This window comes from Palaemon carinicauda, chromosome 10, assembly GCF_036898095.1.
Source record: "Palaemon carinicauda isolate YSFRI2023 chromosome 10, ASM3689809v2, whole genome shotgun sequence".
In the NCBI taxonomy this organism is placed as follows: domain Eukaryota; kingdom Metazoa; phylum Arthropoda; class Malacostraca; order Decapoda; family Palaemonidae; genus Palaemon; species Palaemon carinicauda.
Genome location: NC_090734.1, coordinates 31494222 through 31517552, shown reverse-complemented (window position 1 = coordinate 31517552; position 23331 = coordinate 31494222).

The window sequence follows — 23331 nt, the reverse complement described above, 5'->3', positions numbered from 1 at the left end:
AGTAAAGAAAATTTATCAATATTTCGATTCTAATTCAAGAATCATTCATATTTACAATGTAAACTAAACGGTGTTAGTTTAATGTCCATTCACTATTATTATTATTATTATTATTATTATTATTATTATTATTATTATTATTATTATTAGTAGTAGTAGTAGTAGTAGTAGTAGTAGTAGTAGTAGTAGTAGTAGTATTAGCTAAGCTGCTACCCAAGTTGGAAATGCAAGATGTCATAAGATCCAGCAGAGTGAAGTGTAACACCAACAAATTCAAACCCGCTCTTGTTTTGATGGTTTAGCACATTCGTTGCTCTCCCGCGTCCCATTAACGAACCATTATTGCCCATAGGCTCTCTATAGGGTCGAGGTCGCACCCCTTTGGTGGCCAGTTTATTATATGGATTTTTAGGTGATACTCTAACCAAGTTCTAACTTCTGTGTTGGTATAGATGGGGCAATTATCGTGCACTAGAACGATTGGGTGTGAATTGGGAATGGCCATGACTCACTCTGTGGGAAGGAGAACCCCCACATAATCATTGCCCGTGAACCTTCCAAATAATCATCCAACTCCAAGAATCAATATGAACTGTTCTTCTCATAGCTCTTTTCTGAATATTTGTCTCGCCATAGCAAGTATTCCGTCACCCCCAGCAATGCCTTGTTCGTGCTTCAACTTAGGTCAAATATTTTTCATCTGTATAGATAACATTTTTTCCAAAAAGGAGTGATCATCGTGGAAGTATTTTAAAGGAAATCTAAGGTGATATTCCAAGTGTTTCTACGTTATTTTTTCTTTATTGGTCAGTATGTGATTATGAGTACCATCTTGATGGAATGAATGTTTTGATGATTGACTGCTCACACAAACACTAGTGTTTCCTGAAACAGTTATTCATATATGCTAAATTGTTGTATACCAATTATAGATATTCTATCTACTGAAAACGATTTGTTAATGGACTCGTGAATTGGGTATAAGTAAGGTTTTTCAGTCTGGAAAAAAATTCCAAACTATACCAAAGTTCATTATTTTAGGCAATAACTTTTCTGTTAGAATGTTATATCGAATACGACAATAAATGGGACTATACAACGTATTTCTAATCTAGATTCTTTTCAAAAAATATGATACTGATTAGTCGATGGTGAATCACTTTGAAACAAAATGCCTCCTTCCGCGTAACAGTTCTAAAAACTTACTCTGCTATATCCCACACTTAACGCATCTAGAGAGAGAGAGAGAGAGAGAGAGAGAGAGAGAGAGAGAGAGAGAGAGAGAGAGAGGGGGGGGGGGGTTGAGGCTTACTCCTAGCTTGTGCTTTAAAGAGATTTTTCAGTCGGGATAAAATACAATGTCAAACTAAACATTGATAATATTTGTAAAAAGGTTGTTCGCAAGAATGGTATAGCAAATATCACATCAAATATACTACATGGTTGCAAGTTAAGTATTATTAAAATGATATAATTAGGAACTAAGAAATTATATTCAAATTACGTTCATACATAATGCTTTGAGTTTTCCCAGCCATTACTGCTCACAGCTCTAACAAGTAGTACTTCCCCCTTCCTGGCGTCCTCCCTCAGCTCATTGCCCACCCCATTGCCTGGCGTCTGGCTTCTGCTTGTTGCCCCCCCCCCCCCCCCCCCTTGCCCTCCCCAATAAACAAAGTCTTCTATACCTGAAATTTTGGAATCGATAAATATTGGGGGTGACTGATAGGGACTGGAGACGACAAGACTTTTGCACTTGACTGTACGTATGTATGTTATTAGGTCAATCTAGTTCATGTAAGAATGAATAATAGTAATTAAATACATGAAATATTTATAATGTAAACCATGATAATACAACATTAATGCACAAATAAAAATGAGTATTTAAATGAATTATTTTGTTTACATCCAAGTTTCAAATAATTTTCGTTTTCCCGATTAGCATTAATATAATATTATGATATCATTTTTACATGCGAAAAAAAGAAAACACACACGTGTGTATCTGTGTGTAAAATATGTATATATATATATATATATATATATATATATATATATATATATATATATATATATATATATATATATATATATATACTGTATATATATATATATATATATATATATATATATATATATATATATATATATATATATATATATATATATATATATATATATATATATATATATATATATATATATATATATATATATATATATATATATATATACTGTATATATATATATACATATATATATATATATATATATATATATATATATATATATATATATATATATATATATATATATATATATATATATATATATATATATATATATATATATATATGTGTGTGTGTGTGTGTGTGTTTGTGTGTGCATGTGTGTGTGTAAATATGTATGTATGTATGTATAACATTACATCGACCTTGTTTATGTATGAATAAATAATCTCTGTCCGTCATTCTACATCTGTACCAAGTATAGGTTAAGATGTGTAGCTGACTCAGTCCCTTGCCGGCCGGCAAGTTCTTGCTAGCCGGCAAAGGCCTATCTTCTGTAGAGTGTTCCCCAGACCTCCCTTGGTCTCACATTCATGTCTGTCTGTAGAGCCAGGCTGCATTGGATAGATGGAAGCCTTAATTTACATTCTCCCCTTCCTTATATTCACTTTTTCTGGATGCCGGGCTGTGAGGCAGTGCCGTCTCTTATCCTTACATCCATTCTGTTTCTCTTCTAGTGTTTGTACCCTAGCCCAACTGACGGCCTGATTGGCCGGCAGCCGGGCAGGTGGAAGTTCTCTGGTTCGTTTCTGCTGCCTACTGGCATTGGTAGCATACCATTGCCGGCTGGCAATAGAAGCACACCATAAGATCTGCGGCCGCCACGATTAGCGGCCGGCAGCTGGGTGCTATCATTTTTAGTTGCCGGCACACATTTGAACCAGCCCTCTCCCACCCAATAGTCTAAGGTAGTATACTTTGGAACTAATTTAAGGTACTTGTTCCCTCAACATCGTCTGCTATCCCAGAGGATCTGGGAAGGACTCTTTCTTCCATTGTTGGAATGATCCAGCAGATGCAGAAAGAAAATTATGAGAAGGCAGCTGCAATGAAGTTGGAGATGCGAAGACTTGCAGCATCATGTGGGCCCCAGAAGAAGCTCAACGTGAAGGACCTTCCCTTGTGCTCGGATGCCAACCCTTGGAGGTATGCCGAGCACATGCCTATGATGACGGGAAAGATCGTCATCTCGGAGAGACTGGGCTCAGTCCCCCTTGAGGAGGTGGAAGTCTGGCCCAGCAAGGAGTTGTACCCGGACTGCTATTTCCGCCTTAGGAAGGAACCAGCCTCAAAGGAAGAGACAGAGCCGAAGGAGGTCATAGTTTTTGACCACGCTAAAGCTCAGGCCTTACTGTCAAACTCGCTGAAGGAGAGGGGCCTCATAAACTCAAAGGTACCTTCTTTGAGTAAGAATCATCCTTCCTTTGTGGCCTCTCCTACTAGAGCCTTTCCCTTCATGGAAAAAGGGTTTAAGGCTGTTCTGAAAGCGGTCGAGGCAGGTAAACCATGCTCCTCCTTGGAGGAGTGTAAATCTCTGTCCTTGGCCTTACCCATGGACCAGAAAGGCTGGAGGGACGTCCATCTTACCTTCTCAGTCGGGAAGTTGGAGGCCAATATTGCCGGACGTCAGTTTGGTGAAGACCTCCCTAAGCTGTCTGATTTACTCTTGTGTAGGGAACAAGAGACAAAAGAAAGACTTGCCGCCTCAATGTCTCTGCAAACGACTCTAGAGACGATGGCAAGTGACCCCAAGGCTCAAGAGATGTTTATGGTAGTTGCCAAGACACATCTAGCCACAGTGACGAAGGACCTTTACAGCTTTGTCAAAGCTAGGAGGGCTTGTAGGGAGTTCGTGTTCGCCTCAGCTGCGGTGAGGCACGAGCCAAGGAAACTAATCTCCTCTTGCATTTGGGACAAAGACCTCTTCCCTAGTGAAGCGGTCAAAGAGGTAGTGGATAAGGCCGCCGCAGAAAATAGAAACCTTCTCCAGAAGTGGGGCCTATCTCTTAAATGAAAGTCTTTCCCGGATGAGGGTCCCCAACCAAAGAAGAAGACTAAGAAGCCTAGGCTACCCTCTCGGCCAGCCAAGCCGTACAGACAGCAATAGCAGCAACTTCCTTTGACTGCAGTGCCCCAGATGGTGGCTCAAACCCCGACCACGTACCAGTGGGCACTCCAAGCCGTGACTACACAGTCTCCGGCATTTAACCCAGCATTCGAAGGGCAGTCTACTACCTTTCGAGCAAGAGGTAGAGGATCAGCCAGAGGTTCACTAAGACGCCCCTCAAGGGGAAGGGGGTTCAGGGGAGGTCGCGGTCAAGGAGGCAAGGCCTCAGGTCAACAGCAGCAAAAGTGAAATGCTTCCGGTAGTAGGGAGACTCCATCTTTTTTGGGATCGTTGGACCTTCGATCCCTGGGCCCACAGCCTAATCAAGAATGGACTGGGTTGGAGCTGACACAGCACTCCACCTCCGTGCCCACGATTCTTCCAACACTCTAACCCCGTTGTGGAAGAATACATTCGAGAACTCTTGAAGAAAAGAGTAATCCGAAGGGTAAAGTCCATCAAGTTCCAAGAAAGGCTGTTTTGTGTTCCAGAGAAGGACTCAGAAAAACTCGGAGTCATTCTGGACTTGTCGCCACTCAACAAGTTCATAGTGAACTGCAAGTTCAAGATGTTAACACTGCAACACATAAGGACCTTTCTACCCAAACGGGCATTTACTATCTCCATAGACTTGTCAGACGCTTATTGGCACATTCCAATCAATCGTCAACTCTCCCCCTACCTAGGATTTAAGCTACAACGAAGACTCTACACCTTCAGAGCCAAGCCATTCGGGCTAAACAGAGCCCCAAGGATCTTCACGAAGCTGGCGAACACAGCTCTCAAACAATTACGCCTAAAAGGAATCCAAGTAGTGGCCTACCTGGACAACTGGCTGGTGTGGGCAGCATCCAAGACAGAGTGCATGCAAGCTACTCAACAGGTGATCCAGTTCCTGGAACATCTAGGCCTCAAGATCAACATAAAAGAGTCTCAGCTCTCTCCATCTCAAAAGTTCCAGTGGCTGGGAATCCCCTGGGACTTATTGTCACACCAACTTTCCATTCCCATAAAGAAGAGGAAGGAAATAGCAGGTTATGTCAAGAGACTTCTGGATTCCTAAAGGATATCAAGACGCAAACAGGAGAGAGTGCTGGGCTCTCTCCAGTTTGCCTCAGTAACAGACCCAGTGCTAAGAGCACAGCTAAAGGATACAACCGGAGTTTGGAGTAAATATGCATCAAACGCGCGAAGAGATCTGATAAGACCAGTACCGACTCGTCAACGTACGCTTCACAGGCCATGGTCCAAAGTCAAACAACTGAAGAAATCGGTGCTTCTCCAGCCACCTCCCCCCTCTATGACTATTCATACAGACGCCTCGAAGGAGGGATGGGGAGGTCATTCTCACTGGAAGAAGGCCCAAGGAACCTGATCCAACCTATTCAAGAAATTTTACATAAACTTTTTGGAAGTAATGGCAGTACTTTTTACATTGAAGAAAGTCTCCCCTTGCTGCTCGATCCATATAAGGTTGGTACTAGACAGCGAGGTGATAGTGAGATGCCTGAATCGATAAGGATCAAGGTCACCTTCAATCAACCAAGTGATGTTGGCCATCTTCCGACTAGCGGAGAAGAAAAGATGGCACTTGTCAGCAGTTCACCTTCAAGGAGTCTGCAATGTGACGGTGAACGCTCTATACAGGTTCACACCGATAGAGTCAGAATGGTCCCTAGACGCAGGATCATTCTCTTTCATCTTGACTCAAGTCCCAGAACTGCAGATAGACCTCTTTGCGACGAAAGACAACAAGAAGTTACCTCTCTACGTGTCCCCGTACGAGGATCCCCTAGCTGAAGCAGTGGACGCTATGTCCCTCGACTGGAACAGATGGTCCAGGATTTACCTGTTCCCTCCTCACAACCTTCTATTGAGGGTCCTCGACACACAGATCTTTCAAGGGAAAAGCGGCAATAGTGGCTCACATGTGGCCGAACAGCGTATGGTTCCCTCTGGCATTAGAACTACGGCTGAATTTTTACCGCTTTCGGATCCAGTTTTGACCCAGGGAGTTCAGAAGTCGACTGTCTGCGCTTCATCACTGAAAACCCGAAACCTGCAGCTCATGATTCTCTCTCTCTAACGGTGAGAAAGTGTTTCGGGATATCAAAAGACAGTATAGACTTTTTAGAGGAATATAAGTCTAAAACCACCAGAAGACAATATGAGTCATCATGGAGGAAGTGGGTGTCCTTTGTCAAGGCGAAGAAGCCACAAAAAATCTCGACGGACTTCTGCTTATCATTCTTCATCCACCTCCATGGTCAAGGCTTAGCAGCCAACACGATATCAACGTGTAAATCCACCTTGACAATACCTATTTTATATGCCTTCCAGGTCGACCTATCTAACGACATTTTTAACAAAATTCCGAAGGCCTGTGCTAGGCTCAGACCATCAGCACCTCCGAAACCCATTTCATGGTCTCTGGATAAGGTTCTTCATTTCACTTCGCTGATGAACAATGAGGAGTGTGCTATAAAAGATTTGACCCAAAGAGTTATATTTCTGTTTGAACTCGCTTCAGGGGCTAGAGTTAGTGAAATGATAGCCCTGTTGCGAGAAGAAGGTCGTATGCAGTTCTTAGATGGGGGAGAACTGAACCTTTTTCCGGACCCAACGTTTCTTGCCAAGAACGAGCTACCCACCAGCAGGTGGGGTCCCTGAAGAATCGGCCCTCTGAAAGAAGATACATCTCTATGTCCAGTGGAATGCCTAAACGTCTATCTTTTTAGATTTTCAGACTTTAGGGGAGGTCAGCTTTTTAGGGGAGAAACATCAGGCTCAAATTTATCTCTGAAATAACAAAGGGTGAAAATCACCTATTTTATTCGCAGAGCGGATCCAGATAGTACACCAGCAGTTCACGATCCGAGGAAAGTTGCCTCGTCCATAAATTTCTTTAATAACATGGATTTCGAACATTTTCGCTCATATACTGGCTGGAAGTCTTCCAGAGTATTCTTTAGACACTATGCGAAGCAAGTGGAGCAACTGAAGAGGTCTGTGGTAGCAGTGGGTAGTGTCGTCAAACCTACTGCTTAACTCTGCGAGGAACAGTGAAATTAATTGGGATGGTTAATTCTATGGTGGGTGTTTAGTCACTGACTGTTCTACAGACTAAGTGTTAGGGCACCAAGGTGCCCACGTTGACTGTTCCATAATCAAAGGTGAACCTAGCATAAGTGCAGACACGTGTCCCAAGGGTTTCCAACGCCAATGTGATTGAATAGTAAGACAGACTATTATGATTTTAATATCTCAAAATTAAAAAGGGGCATTAATGTTCTTTCTTTTCAGATAAACAATTTTTCTGCTTACTATGATCCTTATGTTTATTTGTTGGTTATCCTCTTGTTATACGTGTATAATTGCTGATTAACCTGTTTTTTATTTTATTGATTGTCAATAAACTAGTTCTTGTGAACCTTGCGTCTCATTCGCCCGTATCATTTTACTAGAAAATGGTTTAGCATTACTTAAACTATGTATAACTTTAACATGAATAATCCTAATAGATTGTTCCTTTATGCAAGAAAACTTTCATTGGTTTATGCTTTCCCCTAGTGGGGAGGACTTCATGCCCTATAGGGACAGTGGCGGATGTTCAAATTTTTTCTTACCCGGATATAAACCTTTGTCCAATCCAGTAATAGAACGGGGAGCTTGTCGGTATTTCATATCGACACAGCGGTTCTTTTACAAACTTTGCTTTACATAATGTAGAGTGAGACCACTATATTGGCTTGTCTGTTACTCATACATAAGTATATGTACTCTTCGAGACTTTTCCAGAGTCTAGTATGACTCTTCCCTGTAGGGGGCAGGAAGCACTAACATACTCTATGTTTAGATGATAAGATGTATGACAGTAACATCTTAGGTCTCTAGGTCTAGGCTGACCGGGAAATACCTTCTTGAAAGCACAGCACGTTTTGAGAATCCACAGATACAGTAATGCTCTGGTATACTTCCATCAGGACGACATGGCCTGAGCCCAAAAAGCGGATTTTGAGCGTAGCAAAAAACCTATTTATAGGTGAGATAGCCATGTCGTCCTGATGGGCCCGCCCTTCCTTTTCTTTAAAAAGGGCTATAGGACCCCTCCCTATATACAGTATCTGTAGCACCTCGTGTATCGCTACAAGGAATACAGATGGCGCAGTCGGTGGCGCTATGTACGCACTCGAAGCAAGATAGGAGGAGTGCCTTGCTAGCGGCTCTCCTTTTATTCTCGATTTTCGTTTTCTTGCCACTTGACCCCTTCGAAGTATTAATTCTGTTCGGGGTGCAGATTGCTATGTGGCGTGTCAAGAATACGTCCTCTGATATTACGCGATATCCCTGGTTCATTTAATGAGGGATATTTGCTCCAGGAGTTAGAATTTTGGGTACCTTAAGGTAAATTCTCATGGAATATCAACATAGTCAAATATACCCAAGGAAGCTACCCTATAAGAACTTCCATAAGGACGACATGGCTATCTCACCCAAAAATAGATTTGTCGCTTCTCTCAAAATCCGTTATATATGAGAGAGAGAGAGAGAGAGAGAGAGAGAGAGAGAGAGAGAGAGAGAGAGAGAGAGAGAGAGAGAGAGAGAGAGAGAGAGAGAGGACTCTTAGCTAGTGTTTACAAAACATTTATCAATCAAGACATAATAATTGTCAAACTAATCACTGATAATTTTGTCAAAAAGTTGTCCGTGAGAAGGGTATAGTAAAAAACACAGTTAGAATAATTATAATCATAAAACTAGGATCGGATCGTGTGATATTATACTGAATTTGCGTTCATATATATAATTTTCTGTTTCTTTGGCCATGACACACCATACAGCTCTAACAAATAGTACTTCTCCCGCCCGTCGCCGTGTCCCTTCTTGGCGTCCTCCCCTAACCCGTCCACCCACCCCCCATTGCCCATGTTCCTCCTTCTTAATTACCAAACTCTTCTACACCGGAATTTCTTGAATCTATAGATATTGGGGGTGACAGTGGGGAACCAGAGACGACGAGACATTTGGATTTGACTGTATATACATACATCCATGCATATTTTACACACACACCTGTGTTTGTGTTTGTTTTGCATGCCATGGTAGGAAAAAATAATATAATTATTCTAATAATGTTAGGCATGAAAAAAGGTATATATTTGAAACTCGGATTGAAAGAAAACAATTTATTTACATGATTATTTCAATTTGCCCACTAATGTTTTGTTGTTATTACTTCTGTATTTAACTAATATTTTTCATTCATATACGTACCAGGCTGTTATAACCATATACATACATACATACATGCATATATATATATATATATATATATATATATATATATATATATATATATATATATATATATATATATATATATATATATATATATATATATACGATAAAAACGTGTTGGGAGGAAAAAGGAAACAAAGAATTGACCATGCGCTTCCGTATGATTATAATATTTTCTCAAGATCTAATGAAATAAGGACACATACAAATGTATTCCTAATTCTTAAGACCATGAGGAAGTACAATGGTAACATGAATCTACTCTGTTAATTCTTCATTTTGTTTTTCCTCCAGTCCTGCAACCATCTTTAGACAACGAACGTTCCAGCGATTTTTCGTTAAAATACATACATACATACATACATACATACATACATACGATTGTGTATGTGTTTTATGCCATAGAAGGAAAAATACCATTAATGATTTTTGTCATAAGGGTGTAGGGTAATAATCAAAGAATAAAGAGTAGCAGGCATTAAATTAGACGAGGTTGAACTCGTGAAGGATTTATTGTCTAAATAAATTTTCACAATTAAGAATGAACAGAAATCTTCTTCAAAGCGAGTGAATTGGAACTTAAAATCTTGAGGGTGCATAACAGAAGAACAATAAGTTCCTCGGATGCTCATAAATGATTTCAACAGGCAATTACAATGGAATTTACTTTTAACTGCTATAATACCCGGTGAGAGTGGACGGGGAGACATTTAAATTAAAAAGAACTATAGGACGCCATGTGGCATATGGACGTCCGCCATAGCTGTGATATGCTTATCATGGCCGGTTAGCCTAGTGAAGGTTGCCCACTCACGAGTAGGATTCGAACTTAACTGATTTTTCTCGCACAGTATGTGCGTTCTTATTTCCCCAACATCGCTTGTTCTGGCTTGTCTCGCCTATGAGTACCAGGTGACGTAACCGCACCATACTGGTTCTCACTCTGCGTCCTCTCTCCCCGGTGTACCTGTTGACATGGAAACGGATTCAGTACACGTGTGCTTGGGTCATGAGAAAACCCAAGCGAAAATTAAAGTGGCTCGAACTGCTTCCCAAAAACCCATGGATCAGGGAGACAAGGTGATAGCTCGGTAATATCCGCCCTACTTTCTGCATATTCACTTTACTGCTTAGCATTTGTTTAAAATAATATATTTGTCCGTGACATATTTAGATAATGTTAGACATGGAATTAAAAGTACTCACAACTTGTATAAAAAATAATTATTATTTTGTGCATATTGCTTCTACGTGCACAAGCAAATACGCTGAATAACTTATGTTTATAACATAAAAACAATTGGTATAAAAACAGCTTTCAAGAAAATTATCTTTAACAAAAGTGTTTTAACAGAATAAGTTATTATGTATACACACACACACACACACACACACACACATATATATATATATATATATATATATATATATATATATATATATATATATATATATATATATATCACAAAACTCCTTGTTTTGGTAATACTATAAAAAATATATATTTTGTTAATACTAAATTATCATCTTCTAGCAACACAACATAAAAGGGATGAGGTAATTTTTAAGACCAACTCAAGCTTTCTAGCTCTTTAAGTTCAAAAGTTATCTCATGTTGAATATTACCAAACTTTAACTGATTTTTTCTCTTTTTTTTTGCGCTCACTCTCTTCTCTAAGTATTAGCCTCTAGTGTTATGGTATTTTCATGTAAAAATACTAATTAAACACAACACACAAGTTAAGGAACTGAAAACCCACAGTCCATACTTACATGTAACCTATGGGCAAAATGATGATAAATAAATGATTAGATGAAAAAGTAATAATGGGGAATAAATCCTTTAATAAATGTTTCGATAGAAATTGCCCTGAGCAACAAAGGATTTCAGTTTCCCAAACTTTCCCTAGAAGACCAAAAATAGACGAGTCATAATTACCATATATACTTGGTCCTTTTTTTACTTTTGTTCAAAGATATGGGTCCACAATATTAGTACAGACTGAACTCAGCATTGGTAGCGGGAAAGGAGCTGTTGATTAGCACGAGACTTGCAATTCTGTTGTACTTAATTTTATATTTCTTTCTTAATTTTTCGAGGATTGTAAGTACATAGCTGTAACACAAATGAAACTGATGGCACAAACCTGTTCTTAGACTTACATAGTAAAGGAAAAGAATCAATAAGAAAATAGAAAATTGATGTGAAATCAGTGAATTGTATTAGTGAATTCCTTTAAGAAAAAAAAACCGGTCTGGCTTTTTTTTTTCTTTTTTTTTTTTAATACATTGGACCGTTGCTAATGATTATTATTGTTTCCAAAAGATATAACCAATTATATCCAAGGTAAGCTAACGTATGAAATTTTCGGTATTAATATTATCACCAAAATTGTTGGTTAGTAACTGCAATCTAACTTAATCCCGCATTTACTATTCAATAAGTGTCTTAAACATCCAGGTGCCAAATTTGGAAAAGAAAATATATGCAATACAGAAAAGTGACAATGATATATAAGATTTTTAAGGAGAAATGGACAAATTGATTGATTCACTTATCGTCTTTTAATATGAGATGGAAACATAAGGCCTTGTTCTAATTATTCATAATTAGAAAAATTTAGATCAACTAATGTAATTATATGAATAGAGGTTACATGTATTTCAACCAAATGAAATAAATTTGCTTTTGGATCCTGAGAAGCTTATTTCACATGATTCTCTTAGGATGTTAAGTAATTAAATACCATCTACTTAGTTTTTCTATATGAAATAAAGAGGTTATACAAACTCCAAATAAAAATATAGGTAAAAAAGAAAACCGAATAAAAGAACTTTACTTTCTACGTGTAGATTTCTCTATGGAATCCGTGCCCCAGGCAATACTGTTTATTTGCCGGTCTAGGAGCTATTCTATAGAGTTCCAATACATTCAAATACTCCAATTTCAGTTAAGGGCTTAGAGCTACAACAAGGTTTTTTGAAAATATATTTTTCTTTTTTTTGGATAAAGGTGTATATAAGAAATATTACACGGATATATATATATATATATATATATATATATATATATATATATATATATATATATATATATATATATATATATATATATATATATATGTATATATATATTATATATATATATATATATATATATATATATATATATATATATATATATATATATATATATATATATGTATTGTGTGTATATATATATATATATATATATATATATATATATATATATATATATATATGTATTGTATATATATATATATATATATATATATATATATATATATATATATATATATATATATATATATATATATATATATATATATATATATATATATATATTAAAAAAGATAGTTTTTAAATTTATGAAGGAAAAAATAGTAATAAGATTTGAGTATTATTAGTTAAATCTCTTATTTTTCAGAGTTTTATTATTGCCTTTTAGCATTGCTATGTAAGTGTTGATATATATTTTCATATGAGAAAGTGTCCTCCTATCGGAAGTCAAAGTACTTAATCATTTTAAATAAAAGTTATCTGTTTATGTTCCAGACATGGTCACAAGACATTAAATAAGTAAGAAGGGAAACCTTTATTTCATAGTATTGATGATTTTTAAGACTTATTGCCAGCATATACGAGTAGGTACTGTTTCCTCTTAGAATATCTTAATTTTCCCACCTTCAAAAATTCATTCTGCACAGTAGATTCTTAAGAATACATATGATAATATGGTGTTATAATAAAGTGAAAATGGTATAAAAGGACTCATAAATTGAGACTACACTAACTATATATTTTACTAAACCTAACTTACTCCTTATCAGTTTTTTTTTTAAATGGCCAATCTTCAAATTAAGTTTTCTTAATTTTTGAGCTCCGGATTACCGAGGACAAATGACCATCATGTATATATACTGTAGATTATTTTAGAACAACTCAAATGGTACTTGTTCCAAATGGGAGTTTTTGGTCATTAACCTTTGTGTGGATATGTTTTATATCACAAAGTGTCTTAACAGTATTTTCATAAGTGGAATACTATATGTACTTATTGGATATTTTCATGAATCGTATATTACAAGGGTAACGAATACTTGAATAAGCAGAAAACTATGCTTTCAGGCAATAATGATGTTCTTTTAGAAGTATTCTTACCTCTTGCATCCAAGCAATATGCACTGCACATACATTCATTGTGGGAACCTTCGATTAACTAAAGTAAAAAACAGGAAATCTTTTGTTCCATTTCCTCAGAAGTCATTGGGAGTGATTTCTTCGATCGTTATACCATTAATTCTATGCTATCAGGTTGATATCGATAGCTATTTTCGCGGTTATCACCATATGTATATCATAATCTTTAGGAAAATATCAGCCTAATTATTATTGGAAACTAACTTTTCTAATAACAAAATCTCCACTGATAATGAGCAGCGACTTGCTATAAATACATTTTAATATTTTTATTTTTTATTTTTTTTTGAGATCTGCTTTGTTCAAGATTGTAGATGACAATATATTTTAATAATAATTCTTGTTCTGTGATGATTAATTCATATAATTACAGATTTTTTTTTCATAATAATGACACAGTGAGTTCAGCGAAACTGTCCATTATAATGATATAGAGAGCCGTTTTAACATTCTCATTATCCCACTGGCATCGTTAAAGTCATCGGCAAAACTGATATCATTAGTCTTTATTGTTCTAAATAGTCTTTGTTATAGTGAAATGACGATGTGTTGGCTAAAACCAATGTATCATATCAACACATCAGGTATAGAATGTGGTTTGTATTGAATATAATCGGTTAAAGTTGTTAAAATCATTGTGAGTTTTGATAATATGAAGTCCCAAAAATATATATGAATTGAAGATCCAGGGAGAACAATGATTATAGATGTTGTTTTAATATATTCAATGTTGATAAAGAGTCTCAGATAGTTTATGTAGTGAAACTAACGGATTCTTAATTTGATCTGTAATATTTAAAAACGATAGAGAATTCTGCCAACAAATAGGATAGGATTTATATAGGTATCATTTGCTTACGATTGATCTGAAGGTTACTTTTGTATTGTCCAAATATAGAATTTCCCATTATCCTGAACATTGTTTTTTGCAAAGAGGAAGTTATGTAATGGATATTCTTATGAAATTTTAGGAAAACTTTTTTGGCAACATTCATATACATTTTATTTAGTTTTATTCCAAGATCTGTAGGTTTTTGTGTTTTTCATCATTACCGACTATGTAGTTTAACTATGAAATTTACTCTGAATTTCCTAGTACAAGTCCATACATCAATCCTCGTTTATAATGAAATATTTGATATTTATGTGTGCAATGTTCAACTGATGAACAATATCGTATAGGTTTTTGGGTAACTGAGAGAGAGAGAGAGAGAGAGAGAGAGAGAGAGAGAGAGAGAGAGAGAGAGAGAGAGAGAGAGAGAGAGAGAGAGAGCAGTACAATTTAAAGATAATATATTAACGTTACGCTAAAAATAACCACTCTAAATAGAATACAAACTACTCCACTGAAATTATTTTTTTCTTTTACCCAGAAACCCCCCCCCAAAAAAAAAAAATAAACCACTGTAAATTTTTTGCTACACGTCAATTTCCGGTCCATGCCATATATATATATATATATATATATATATATATATATATATATATATATATATATATATATATATATATATATATATATATATATATATATATATACATGTATATACATATATAAACATATATATATATATATATATATATATATATATATATATATATATATATATATATATATATATATATATATATATATATATATATATATATAAATAAATATACATATATATATACATACATATATATATATATATATATATATATATATATATATATATATATATATATATATAAATAAATATAAATATATATATATATATATATATATATATATATATATATATATATATATATATATATATATATATATATATATATATATATATATACATATATATATATATATATATATATATATATATATATATATATATATATATATATATATATATATATATATATATATATATATATACTGTATGTATATATATATATATATATATATATATATATATATATATATATATATATATATATATATATATATATATATATATATATATATATATATATATATATATATATAAATATATATATATATATATATATATATATATATATATATATATATATATATATATATATATATATATATATATATATATATTTATATATATATATATATATATATATATATATATATATATATATATATATATATATATATATATATATATATATATATATATATATATATATATATATATATTCAATTTAGTAATATACGATACTCTCTTCATATTTGGACGACAATGATATATCCTTACGCTTCAAAGTGTTGTAAAATATAAAAATTCCCCATTCTTCTACCAGTCTAATTCATTTTTTTTTTACTTAGAATTGAAATCAACCCATCTCCACTATTGTGTATAGTTTCCATGTTTGTACTTGCCTTTTGTAAGATGATGAATTGTGTATGTTTAGAAGTCTAATTTCTATTCAAATAAGAAATAGTTTTTACACCCTTAAAATCTAGACTCTCTTTATACAACAGGATCCGAGACCCACCTGGAAATCAAATAAGAGATAACAGTTTCTGGTCGGCCAAGGAATCGAACCTTGATCCGAGAGACTGGCATGACAGTGACAATCTATTTAGCCTATACTTATACCTCTCGAATATAGGGTTTTTTTTTTTTTTTTTTTTTTTTTTTTTTTCAATCCATCTCCACCATTGTAGCTAGTTGTTATGTTTGTAGTTGGCTTTTGATTAATGATTAACTTTCACTCATTTAAACGTTTTTTCATATTAAAAAAGGTCATATATTATCCTTACCTAATATCTGGATTTTCTCCATATCTCGAGATCAGAGACCCAAGATTGAATCAACTCAATGATAAAAACTTCTGGTTGGCCTGGGAATCTCACCGTCTTCCGAGAAACTGGGACAACGGTGACATACCTTTTAGCCCCAAAGAGGGATATAAGCTGATGACAATTCTCCTATACTTATTTTTGTTGAATTCAGATATGTTGTATACAGAACTGAAGTCAATCCAAATCTGGTGGGCACCATAGTAGCTAATTGGTATGTTTGTATTAGGGTTTTGATTAATGATACATTTTGGGCATTTAGAAGTGTTTTTCATCTTCAAAAAAGTCCTATATTTTACTCCCTTAATATCCTGATTCTCTCTATACCCCAGGATCAGAGACCAAAGGAAAATCAACTCTAAGTATTAGCATCTGGTCCGGAAAGGAATCGAACCCTGGACTGAGAAACTTGGACGACAGTTACATACTATTTAGCCACGAAGAGAGATAAAAGTTGATGGTAAATCTACAGTATACTTATACCTATCAAATTCCAATTTTCTGTACTTAGTATTCAAATCAACGCATCTCCACCATTGTAGCTAGTTGGTCATGGAGAAATACTTATTCTCTACCCTAATTACGTATATTCATTAACAATTTCAGAAGGTTCATCATAGCTCTTATTTGTCGTCTCTGCATTTTCATTGAACGTCATTATAATTTTACTCCTATTAATTTTCTACCCTATTATTTTTTTTCCTATTCATATCTTCTATCATCTTAAGGAATGCCTACCATGATTCCATTAACACAACAACGACATATGCCAATCTTAAGTTGTTAAGGTATTCTCCAATTATATCAATTACTACTTTTTCCAAATTAGGTTTTTCAGACTTTTTGGCAGTCTATAACTAATTTACGAGGGATAAGAACTCCCTGTCTAACTTCTTTCTCAATGGGAATTTTTTCAATACCTTTATGTAGTTCAGGATTCCTATACTTCCTATATAGGTAACTTCAAGACAAACCTTCTATCCTAAGATTCGTCTATGCTTTGCTTTTGAAGAACTTTTATTACTGCTGAGGTTTTTGAAAAAATAAAAATTTTCATCATAGTTTAATAATGACATAGATAGTGGTTTTCATAATTTTTGCATTTTCCCTTAGCTAGATGGGGAGTGAAAAAAGCATGCCCAAACCATATACATGATCTTTTCCATATATGCCAATTCAGTAATCCCTCTTATAGTTTTATTTCTAATCCTTTCCTGTCACCTAACTCATAATATTCTGATGAACTTTTTGTTCTAAAAATGTACAAAATTTGTTGTATATTGTTTCATTGTCATAATATGACCCATGTCCAGACAGTAACAAGCGATTAGATTCCCAAATTCTACTCAACCTAGACATTATCTGATTAGCTTTTCTTCAGCCTCTTATTAAAATCCAGTTCTAAAGACCCTGTATTAGCAACCATAGTTCCTAAATATTTAAATGATTCCACCTCATTAGTCCTTTTTCTTTCCAATGATATTTCACCTTCCATTGCATACTCCGTTCTCATCATCCCTGTCTTTCTTTTATTTATTTTAAGCCCATCCTCATGTGATATATCATCCATTCTGGAAAGCAAGATTTTCAAGTCCTGTTCCGTTTTGTTAATAAGGACTGCGTCAGTAGTATATTCTATGTCAGCTAATTTTCTTTTAGCAATCCAGTAGAACCCTTCTCTACCAGCCCCAACTGTTTTATTTATTACAAAATCCACGAGAAGGTTAACAACTCAATCCCTTGGAGTGCATCACTGATCACTATAAATTCTTTTAATAGGACTTCATTAACATTATATTTGAACTTTTTACGGTCATGACCTGATTTGATAAAATTAACATATTTGAAAGGAACTCCATAATAACGCATGACTCTCCACAAATGGCCGGTGCACAGTATTAAAGGCGTTTTATAGTCCATAAAAGTCATTTTTAAATAATAAAGGGAGGGAGGTGACATTGAATAGGTATGTTGCAGTCAAAAACCTAGTTGTTGTCTAATTGGGTTATTCGAAAAGCATAGGGATAGGCCCAGAGGAGCACCAGTTAGTATCATCTGATATGAACCAATCTATTTTTTAATTTGGTTTTTTAACTGTTGTGTTGTTATTATGATAGAATACAGTAAAAAAGTTAAGTAAACTCGTAATGAAAAACATTGTTACCGGGTCCTTTGACTGGCAAGACAGTACTACATTTCATCCCTCTCTGTGGTTACAGCTAATTTTTCCTTTACCTACACATAAACCGAAGAGTCTGGCTTAAATTTTCCACATTCGTTCCTGTCCTCATACACCTAATACCACTATGATTACCAAACAATTATTTTTCTCACAAGGAGGTAATTACCACAGTTTACTGGATATTTTCCTCTTGGTAAAGGTATAAAACACTCTCCAGTTATGGTAAGCAGCTCTTCTGGGAGAAGACCATAGAAAAACCAAACCCTCTTTTTAGTCTGGGGTAATGCCATAGGACTTATACAATGATCTTCCACTGTCTTGGGATAATGTTCTCTCTTTGATGTTCGCTCAAGCACTCTAAACAAATCTATTTTACTTCCTCTTGTTCTTTAAACTCTTAATAGATTATATATAAAACATCTATTATAATGTTATTATTGTTCTTTAAGTATTCTATTTATTTGTTCATTACTTTTCCTGCAGTTTATTGATTTCCTCTATTTTTTTTACGTTAGAGCCCTTGCTCTTATAGGATTCTGCTTTTCCAACGAAAGTTTTAGCTTAGGTAGTAGTAAAAATATATAAAACAAACAAGAACATTAATAATAATAATAATAATAATAATAATAATAATAATAATAATAATAATAATAATAATAATAATAATAATAATAATAATAATACATACATACATACATACATACATACATACATACATATACCAAGGCATTTCCCCCTATTTTTGGGGGTAGCCAACATCAAACAAATTAAACAAAATTGGGGACCTTTCCTCTTTACGTTCCTCCCAGCCTGGCAAGGACTCAACCGAGTTCGGCTACAACTGCTAGGGTGCCACAGCCCACACTCCCCCGTTATCCACCACAGATGAAGCTTCATAACGTTGAATCCCCTAGTGCTGCTACCTCCACGGTCATCCAAGGCACCGAAGGAGGCAGCAGGGCCTACCAGAACTGTGTCACAATCGCTCGCCATTCATTCCTATTTCTAGCATGCTCTCTTGTCTCTCTCACATCTATTCTCCTATCCCCAGAGCTTTCTTCATTCTATCCATCCACCCCAACTTTGTCCTTCCTCTTGTACTTCTCCCATCAACTCTTGCATTAATTACTTTCTTTAGCAGACAGCCCTTTTCCATTCTCTCAACATGGCCAAACCACCTCAACACATCCATATCCGCTCTAGCTGCTAACTCATTTCTTACACCCGTTCTCACCCTAACTACTTCGTTCCAAACCCTATATACTCGAGATACACCAGCCATACTTCTTAGACACTTCATCTCAAACACATTCAATATCTGTCTCTCCGTCACTTTCATTCCCCACAACTCCGATCCATACATCATAGTTGGTACAATCACTTCCTCATACAGAACTATCTTTACATTCATGACTAACCCTCTATTTTTAAGCACTCCCTTAACTGCACCCAACACTTTGCATCCTTCCTTCACTCTCTGACGTACATCTGCTTCCACTTCACCATTTGCTACAACAACAAACCCCATGTACTTAAACTGATCGACCTCCTAGAGTAACTCTCCATTCAACATGACATTCAACCTCGCACCACCTTCGCTTCTTGTACATCTCATAACCTTACTCTTACCCACATTAACTCTCAACTTCCTTCTCTCACACACCCTTCCAAATTCTGTCACTAATCGGCCAAGCTTCTCTTCCGCGTCTGCAACCAGTACAGTGTAATCCGCAAACAACAACTGATTTTCCTCCCATTCATGGTCATTCTCATCTACCAGTTTCAATCCTCGTCCAAGCACTCGAGCATTCACCTCTCTCACTACTCTATCAACATATAAGTTAAACAGCCATGGTGATATCACACATCAGCCCCACTCTCACCGGAAACCAATCACTCACTTCATTTCCTATCCTAACACATGGTCTACTACCTTTGCAGAAACTTTACATTCCTTGCAACAACCCTCCACCAACTCCATAAAATCTCATCACATTCCACATTGCTTCCCTATCAACTCTATCATACACTTTCTTCAGATCCATAAACGCAACATACACCTCCTTACCTTTTGCTAAATATTTCTCACCTATCTGCCTAACTGTAAAAATCTGATTCATACAACCCCTACCTGTACTTCTAAGATAGCATTCTCTATTTTATCCTTAATCCTATTAAGCCGTACTCTACAATACACTTTTCCAAATACACTCAACAAACTAATACCCCTTGAATTACAACACACATTCACATCTCCCTCACCCTTAAATAATGGTACAATACATGCACAAACCAAATTTACTGGTACCATGGACAAGACAAAGCACATAATAAACAATCTCACCAACCATCCAAGTACAGTCACACCTCCTTCCTTCAACATCTCAGCTCTCACGCCATCCATACCAGATGCTTTTCCTTTTCTCGTTTCATCTAATATAATTTCCTAAAATCCTTCTTGAAATAAAATATATAATGGTCATGAAGACTTTTTTTTTTAATTTGGTACTTTGTGCAAAGAAAAATAAAACCAAAAACCAATATGTATGAGCTCATGCACGGAAATAAGAGAGAGAGAGAGAGAGAGAGAGAGAGAGAGAGAGAGGAGAGAGAGAGAGAGAGAGAGAGAGAGAGAGAGAGAGAGAGACCGTAAAAAAACATTTACAGATGTTTATTTCAAAGTTCCCCATCTCTGCCATAACTCATTTGATAACGTCACTTGGTTCTGGTTGAATAAATCCCATCAGGTTCTTATCTTGGTGTGTAGAAAATCTGCCCTGAAATAAAAGGGTCTTTTGTGATTTTGAATATTGTTGCCCGGATCCGATTATTCTTATTATCTCATGCAATTAGTTTACTGCAAATGCGTTTGAGCTACATGCTTTGTGGACCATGTGTATTCATAAGATTTACTTTTGCAGTAATCTATATTTTATTAATCTCGATACAGATGTGCCAAGTGAAATCACGAGATATCTATATGCATACTTTTACGACAATAAGATTTATGTTAACTATTTCTTAAATTACTTAAAATATTGCTTATTAATTTAGCTCTAAAGTCAATGATTATGAAAATAGATCAATAATGAATCATGGAGTACCAGGTGCGCATAGTTATTATTACAAATGCAAATACTGGAGAGAAACTTCATAAATAGATGGAAATTGGAGGGATTAGATGAAATTAAAACAGAATTTAATTAACATAAAAGTAAAATACAAATGGGAATATGTGATTCATAGGAGTGCGATTAAAGGTGAGAATAAATTACTGAAATAACTCTAAAAAAAAAGAAAAATATATATTCATAATTTACCCGGAGCCATAAATTAATAAACACTAGGCTTACATTTTCGTTTGTAGATACAATTAATTACATTAGCTGATAGAGGCATCAACCTGACTGGCGAGATATGGCAAAAGCCACTCTGCCATAGTGTGACGTCATAGAGAGACAACTTGACTACGCCCCATTGATTCAGAGAGCGAAAAGAGAGTGTATATGAACGATTTTTTCTTTTTATAGATTTGGATGATACAAAAGAACAAGATGTAACTGATAACAAGGATCAGTTATCAGTCAGCAATTCTGGAACTATATCAGTTCGAACCATATGAAGAAAGTAACCAAGTTGAAATGTATTCATTAAGATATAAGAGATAAGAAGTCTTTTTGTCTTCTAAATCAATGTCAGCTTTGAGGTGAATTATCTCCCCCCAAAAAAAAAAAATAATAATAATAATAAAACATAATATGATTGGTTAATTCTAGGTATATAACTAAAATGTTTGTGATTTATTATGTCGGAAGGAATCAAATATAATTCAAATAAAATAATAAGCTGAAAATGAATAGATAAAATTGATTAGCGCAAGGAAAATAAATTAAAGAGATAATATATTAGTATTTGATATAGAGAGTTCGTGTTAATTCATGAACACGTGAGAGAGAGAGAGAGAGAGAGAGAGAGAGAGAGAGAGAGAGAGAGAGAGAGAGAGAGAGAGAGAGAGAGAGAGAGAGAGAGAGAGTTTTGGTATTTTTTTCCAATTGAATGTCAATAATTTCTCTTCTGGAGTGTTATCTTCTCTTCTATATTTACGACATGTACGAAGGTCTTATGTGAAATAATCATAATATAAGATGAAGATTCTAACCGGAGGAGATTATATTTTCAAATTTATATGTTAATCCTTGAAGGAAGGTAGTATATGAGATATGTTTAACACATTATTTACTAATATATCTACGGTCACTAAAGACATTGTTTCCGTAAACTGTTTCCCCCCAAAAAATCACATCTAAGTAAATCACGTACAGTATATAAATATCTGTAAAACTTTTAACACATGTTTTAGAGAAAATATATTTCGTAGATTTGCAAAACACTACTTTATTATCAAAGGTCCCTATGCATCCAGAGCATCAAGTTTAACGCACTTTATTACTAGTTCAAGGACCACCATGGACCTTTGATTTTGACTACTTTAGATATGCGAACGAAAGAGAATGCATATTACGAGAAAATGAAATGGGAATGCTTATTCTAAATGCGGATTCCAAAATCCGGGTTGCATAATAATACTGGGGCTAATACCAAATGGAAATGTTGATGGTAAATCTCAAGTTCTACG